This window comes from Ursus maritimus (assembly GCF_017311325.1).
Source record: "Ursus maritimus isolate PB19 chromosome X unlocalized genomic scaffold, ASM1731132v1 scaffold_X1, whole genome shotgun sequence".
Lineage (NCBI taxonomy): Eukaryota > Metazoa > Chordata > Mammalia > Carnivora > Ursidae > Ursus > Ursus maritimus.
In genome coordinates this window covers 61662956-61670729 of record NW_024423319.1, presented here as the reverse complement: position 1 = coordinate 61670729, position 7774 = coordinate 61662956, and the positions used below count along the sequence as shown (strand labels likewise).

General features: G+C 36.5%; 1 pseudogene; it reads left to right on the top strand.

Annotated features, from left to right (window-relative positions):
* The first annotated feature begins 6286 nt into the window (after window positions 1-6286).
* Window positions 6287-7320, top strand: LOC103671960 (annotated as a pseudogene).
* Window positions 7321-7774: the final 454 nt, after the last annotated feature.

Genomic DNA, 7774 nt, shown 5'->3' with positions numbered 1-7774 from the left:
GGGGGGGGGCTCCCTGGTCATGGAAAGAGGTGACAGAGAGAGGACCACACAGGGGATTGCACAAGGAAAACACTTCTCCAAAGCCATTGACTGGGGAAATGAGAAGCATTGATTTTCATGAGCTTTTACAACCACAGAGCTCAAATATTGGATTTTTAGAGGTCCATGGCATGGCAAATGTGGAATCCAGTGAGTGCTGCTGTGGACCTGTGGAGAAGGAGGGCAGATAGCCCAGGGGCAGACAGTGAGATCTGAGGATCCCCTGGAATGCACTGGGAGACATGATTCCTGCTCCTTGAAGCTCATCTGAGAGAGGTGTCATTGCCTTTGACATTGTCACTGACAATGCCATATTGCCACTGACAAACAAGCCAGTGGGCACCATTTACATCTCTCCCATCCCTCAGCATAAACTAACCTCAGTAAATAGCACAACTCCAACAGTGGTGGCTCAAACTGCTTAAAACAAGACCCACCTCCCTGTGCTCTGAAGGTGCTGCTTTTCTCAGGCAAGTATGCCTGAAATCAGCACAGCAAGTCCCTCCCCAAGGAGACTAGCACAAATCGCCCACACACACCACATCTACTGACCACAGAGTTCTGCAAACCTTCAGCTCTAGTGGAAATAGGATCATGTCTCTCTTAACAATCAGACCAGAGCACATCTAGTTAAAACTTGCCACACTTTGGCCAAGGTCCAAATCCTCCCCACTGCAGGCAAGGAAAAACTGTGCATAGGACTGACCTGAGGAAAAGAGCAGCCAAAACACAGTAGCAGAGTGGACACAACACACACCAGAGACACTTCCTAAAGTGCCAGGCTTTGGCCGGTATTTGTCCTCTTCTTTATAAAGCCAGTATTCTCAGAAGAAGAAAACATAGTAGGATTCCCTAACACAAAGAAGAAGGAAGAGAAATAGACAAACTTCCAAGATAGAGGAATTCATCCCCTAAAAAAGAAAAAAAAAAGATCACAGCCAAGGATCTGATTAAAACAGATATAAGTAATATGCTTGATCCAGAATTTAAAGCAACAATAATAAGGATACTAGCTGGGCTTGAGAAAAACATTGAAGACACCAGGGAGTCCCTTACTACAGAGATAAAAGACCTAAGATCTAGTCAGGTGGAAATAAAAAATGCTATAACAAAGATGCACAACTGACTGGATGTAATGACCACAAAGGTGGAAGAAGCAGAGAAGTGAATCAATGACATAGAAAATAAAATTATGGTAAAAAAAATGAAGCTGAAAAGAGAGAGAAAGAAAAATACTGGATCATGAACATCGTCATAGGGAATTCATTGATTCCATAAAGCATAATAAAATTTATTTCATAGAAGTCCCAGAAGAAGAAGAGTTTTCCCTTTTCCAGAAGGTTTATGTGAGCAAATTACAGTTGAAAACTCCCCTAATCTGGGGAAAGAAACAGACACCAAATCCAGAAGGCAGAGAGAACTCACATCAAAATCAACAAAAGCAGGCCAACACCAAGACATATTGTAATTAAATTTGCAAAATATAGACACAAGGAAAAAAATCTAAGAGCAGCAACAAAAAAAAAAAAAAGAAAAAAAAAGAAATGCATAACTTACAAGGGAAGATAAATAAAGTCAGCAGATCTCTCTTCCAGCAGACCAGAAGATGCCGGCCCTGCAAGAATTATTAAAGGGGACTCTTTGAGTGGGAAAAAAAGACCAAAAGCAAAAAATACTAGAAAAGAACAAAGAAAATCTCCAGAAACAATGATTTAGCAGGTAATATAATGACACTAAATTCATATATATCAATAATCAAACTGAATGTTAATGAACTAAATGCTCCAATCAAAAGACACAGGGCCTCAGGATGGATTAAAAAAACAAAACAGCATGGACAGTGCTGGGGGAGATAATGCTAAGTGAAATAAGTCAAGCAGAGAAAGACAATTATCATATGGTTTCTCTCATCTGTGGAACATAAGAACTAAGAAGATCGGTAGGAGAAGAAAGGGATAAAGAAAGGGGGGGTAATCAGAAGGGGGAATGAAGCATAAGAGACTATGGACTCTGGGAAACAAACTGAGCGCTTCAGAGGGGAGGGCGGTGGGGGAATGGGATAGACTGGTGATGGGTAGTAAGGAGGGCACGTATTGCATGGTGCACTGGGTGTTATACGCAACTAATGAATCATCGAAGTTTACATCAGAAACCGGGGATGTACTGTATGGTGACTAACATAATATAACAAAAACAAAGACATAAAAAAAAGACATAAAAAAAACAAAAGATAAAAACCAAAACAAAACACAAGACTGATATATATGCTGCCCATGAGACACTAATTTTAAACCTAAAGACACTAGCAGATTGAAAGTGAGGGAATGGGGAAAATTTCTCCTGCTAATGGATGTCAAAAGAAAGCTGAAGCAGCCATACTTATGTCAGTCAAACTAGGTTTTAAACCAAACACTGTAACAGGAGATGAAGAAGGGCACTCTATCATAATAGAGGTGTCTATCAACAAGAAGATCTAACAATTTTAAATATTTATGCCTCCAACCTGGGAGCACCCAAATATATAAAACAATTAATAACAAACATAGAGAAACTCATAGATAATACAATAATAGTAGGGGCCTTTAACACCCCACTTTAAATAATGGACAGGTCATCTAAGCAGAAAATCAATAAGGAAATAATAGCTTTGAATGACACACAAGACCAGATAGACTTAACAGATATATTCAGAATATTTCATCCTAAAACAACAGAATACACATTCTTTTTGAGTGTACGTGGAACACTCTCTAGAATAGATCACATACCGGGTCACAAATCAACCTTCAAGTACAAAGATTGAGATCATATAATGCATATTTTCCAACCAGAGTGCTATGAAAGTTGAAGTCAACCACAAGAAAAAAAATTGGAAAGGACATAAATACATTGAGGTTAAGGAACATCCTACTAAGAAATGAATAGGTAAACCAGGAAATTAAAAAAGAAATAAAACATATATTGAAACAAATGATAATGAAAATTCAACAGGCCAAAACCTTTGGGATGCAGCAAAAGCAATCATAAGATGGAAGTGTGTAGCAATACAGCCTCACCTCAGGAAGCAACTTGAATAGACTGATAACCAGCAAAGAAATAGAATCAGCAATCAAAAATCTCCCAACAAACAAAAGCCCAGGGCCAGATGCCTTTTTGGGAGAATTCTAAACATTTAAAAAAGAGTTAAAACATATTTTCTCTAATTGTTCCAAAAAAGTGGGAATGGAAGGAAAACTTCCAAACTCATTCTATGAGGCCAGCATTACCTTGATTCCAAAACCAGAAAAATGTCCTACTAAAAAAGTAAGTACAGGCCAATATCCTGGATGAGCAAGGATGCAAAAATTCTCAACTAGATACTAGCATGTCGAATCCAACAGTACATTAAAAGAATTGTTCACCGTGCACAAGTGGGATTTATTCCTGGGCTGCAAGTGTGATTCAATATTTGTAAATCATTCAACATGATGCACCACATTAACAAAAGAAAGGATAAGAACCATGTGTTCCTTTCACAATAGATGCAGAAAAAGACATGTGACTAAGTACAACACCTACTCTTGATAAAAACCCTCAATAACGTAGGGATAGAGGGATCATATCTCAAAATCATAAAGTCCATTTATGAAAAACCCACAGCTAATATAATCTTCATCAGTGAAAAACATAGCTTTTTCCTCTACGGTCAGGAACAAGACAGGGATGTGCACTCTCACCATTGTTATTTAACATAGTATTGAAAGTCTTAGCTTCAGCAATCAGAAAACAAAAAAGAAAATAAAGGCATTCAATTTGGCAAGGAAGAAGTCAAACTTTCACTATTTTCAGATGACATGACTCTAGGTAGAAAACCCAAAAGACTCCACCAAAAAGTTGCTAGAACTTATACACAAATTCCAGGCAACAGTGGAGCCCATTCTACAGCCTCACTTAGGCAGGGAACCAGGTCAGCCATTGTATCAAACTGTTTTCAGCCAGCAGCACCCTCCTCTACCTCAGAGCTCAGTCAGGGGTCTTGCCCCAAAATGAACTCTTATAGGAAGCCTCACCTGCTGAAGGATGCTAGCAGCATACATATGCAGAAGCAAAAACTGAACTGACAGGTGAAGATCTGTCTCTGCCAAAGTGAGCCTATAAAGTCTGAAAGAGGATACACTTCACTCAGATGCATAGATACCAAGGTAAGGAATCAAAAAATCATGAAAAATCTAGTAAACATGACACCAGCAAAGGAAACTAAAAAAGCTCCAATAACTGACCATAAAGAAAGGAAAATGTGTCAACTATCAGACAAAGAATTCACAATAATTCTTTTAAAGTTTAGTGAACTAGAAGAACACAAAGACAAGGAAAACTAAATGAAATTAAAGAAACAGTGCAGCAACAAAGTGTGAAGTTCAACAAAGACATTGAAATTATCCAAAAAGAAAATTCTTGAGCTGAAAATACAGTAATTGAACTGAAGAATTCAATAGCTTAAAAGCAGACTTGATTATGCAAAAGAATGAATCAGTGATCTGGAAGATGGGGCATTTGAAATTATCCAGAGAGAGGAAAAATACTTTGTAGCTATAGTAATCAAAACAGTATGGTACTGGCATAAAAACAGATACACAGATCAATAGAACAAAACCAAGACTTCAGAAAGAAAACCACACATATTTGTTGACTAATTCTAAAGATTATTTATTTAGTCTTCTAATTCTAAATATTGTTAATTAATATTTGACAAAGGAGCCAAAATACTAAACAGAGAAAACACAATCTCTTCAATAATGATGTTGGGAAAAATTGGATATTCATGTGTAAAAGATTGAAACTAGACCAGTATCTTACACCACATCATTTTCTTACACCATAAACAAAAGTAAATTCAAAATGTATTAAAGATCTATATTTGAGACCTGAAACCATAAAAATCCTAGAAAAGAGCACACACAGTAAGTTCTCTGACATCAGCCATAGCAACTTCTTTCTAGATATGTCTCTCCAGGCAAAGGAAACAAAAAATAATAATAACAGGTGGGACTACATTAAAATAAAATACTTCTGAATAGCAAAAGTAACAATAAAATGAAAAGACAACCTACAGAATTAGAAAAATATTTGCAAACCATATACCTAGTAAGGGATTAATAACCAAAATACATAAAATAGTTACTAACAAACATAAAGGAACTAATTGATATAATACAATGATAGTATGGGACTTTAACACCCCACTCATGTCAATGGACAGATCATCTAAACAGAAAATCAACAAAGAAACAGTGGCTTTGTATAACACACTGGATCAGACGGATTTGACAGATGTGTTCAGAACATTCCATCTTAAAAGAGCAGAATACACATTCTTTTCAAGTGCACATAGACTATTCTCCAGAACATCACATATTAGGTCACAAAACAGCCCTCACTAAATACAATGAATGAATGAATGAATGAATGAATGAATGAAGTCATACCATGCATCTTATCTGACCACAACACAATGAAACTAGCAGTCAACCACAAGAAATAATCTATAAAGACCAAAAATACATGGAGGTTAAATAACATGCTACTAAACAATGAATGGGTCAACCAGGAAATAAAATAATAAATAAAAAAGTACATGGAAACAACTGAAAATAAAATAATTAAGAATAGAGCAAACATAAATGATTTTGAAATTAAACATACAATAGAATAAATCATTGAAACCAGGAGCTGATTCTTTGAAAAAATAAATAAAATTGATAAACCTCTAGTCAGACTTATCAAGAAAAAAGAGAAATGACTCAAATAAAATCACAAATGAGAGAGAATAACAACCAACAGCAAATAAATATAATTATAGGAGAATATTATGAAAAATTATGTGCCAACACATTAGACAACCTAGAAGAAATTGATAAATTCCTAGAAACATATAAACTACCAAAACTGAAACAGGAAGAATTAGAAATTTTAAACAAACTAAAACTAATTACCAGCAAAGAAATTGAATCAGTAAACAAAAAACTCCCAACAAACCAAAGACTAGGACCAGATGGCTTCACAGATGAATTCTACCAAACATTTAAGAAGAGTTTATACCTACTCTTCTTAAACTATTCCAAAATACAGAAGAGGAAGGAAAACTTCAAAATTCATTTTATGAGACCAGCATTATCTTCATACCAAAAAACAGATAAAGAACACACAGAGAGAGAGAGAGAGAGAGAGAGAGAGAGAATTACAGGCTTTTGGCTCCCTGAGCAGTACCATGGTGGTCAGCAAAAACAAGCACCTTATGAAAGGCAGCAAAAAGGGAGGCAAGAAGAAAGTGGTTGATCCATTTTCTGAGGAAGATTTGTGTTATGTGAAAGCACCAGCTATGTTCAATATAAAAAATATTGGGACAAAAAAAAACCACGCTAGTCATGAGAACTCAAGGAACCAAAATAACACCTGGTGTCCTCAAGGGAATTGTTTTTGAAGTGAGCCTTGCTGATCTGCAGAATGATGAAGTTGCATTTAGAAAATTCAAGCTAATTACTGAGGATGTCCAGAGAAAAAACTGCCTAACTAACTTCCATGGCATGAATTTTACCTGTGACAAAGTGTGCTTCATGGTCAAAAAATGGCAGACCATGATTGAAGCTCATCTTGATGTCAAGACTAACAATGGTTATTTGTTTTGTCTATTTTATGTTGGTTTTATTGAAAAACATAACAATCAGATTTGGAAGACCTCCTATGCTCATCACCCACAAGTCTGCCAGATTTGGAAAAAGATGATGGAAATCATGACCTGAGCAGTGCAGACAAATGAATTGAAAGACATGGTCAATAAATTCATAGCAGGCAGCATCAGAAAGACACAGAAAGTGTTGTCACTCTATTCATCCACTCCATGATGTCTTTGTCAGAAAAATAAAAATGTGGGGTGCCTGGATGGCTCAGTTGGTTGAGCCTCTGACTCTTGATTTTGGCTCAGGTCATAATCTCAAGGTTGTGAGATCAAGTCCCGCATTGGGCTCCATGTCCATCTGAGAATCTGCTTCACTCTCTCTTTCCCTCTCTTTCTGCCCCTCCACCCTGCTCATACACTTTCTCTCTCTCTCTCTCTCTCAATAAAGAAAAAAAATTAAAGAAAGGAAAGTAAAAATGCTGAGGAAGCTGAGGTTTAAATTGGAAAAGCTCATGGAGCTTCTTGGTTGGTGAAGGTTGTAGTTCTGGAAAAGCTCCTGGGGATAAGACCAGTGCTAAAGTTGAAGGAGCTGCTAGAATGAACCAACAATCCAAGAATCTGTTTAAAGTTCAGACACTTAATGGTAACAAATAAAAAATCTTATTTGTAATGTTTAAAAAAGAGAGAGAAAGAGAATAACAGATGAATGGAAAAATCCTCAACAAAATACTAGCAAACCAAATTCAACAATACATTAGAAAATTCATTCACTGCAATCAAGTGTGATTTATTCCTGGTTCGAAAGGGTGGTTCAATATTTGCAAATCAATCAACATGATATATCATATCAATGAAAGAAGGGATAAGAACAAGGTAATCATTTCAGTAGATGCAAGAAAAACATGTGACAGAGTGCAACATCCATCCATGATAAAAACCCTAAACAAAGTAAGTTTAGAGGGAACATACCTAAACATAATAAAAGCCATATATGAAAAACCCACAACCAACATCATCCTTAATGGGGAAAAACTGAGAGTTTTCCCCTAAGGTCAGGAACAAGATGAGGATGCCCACTCT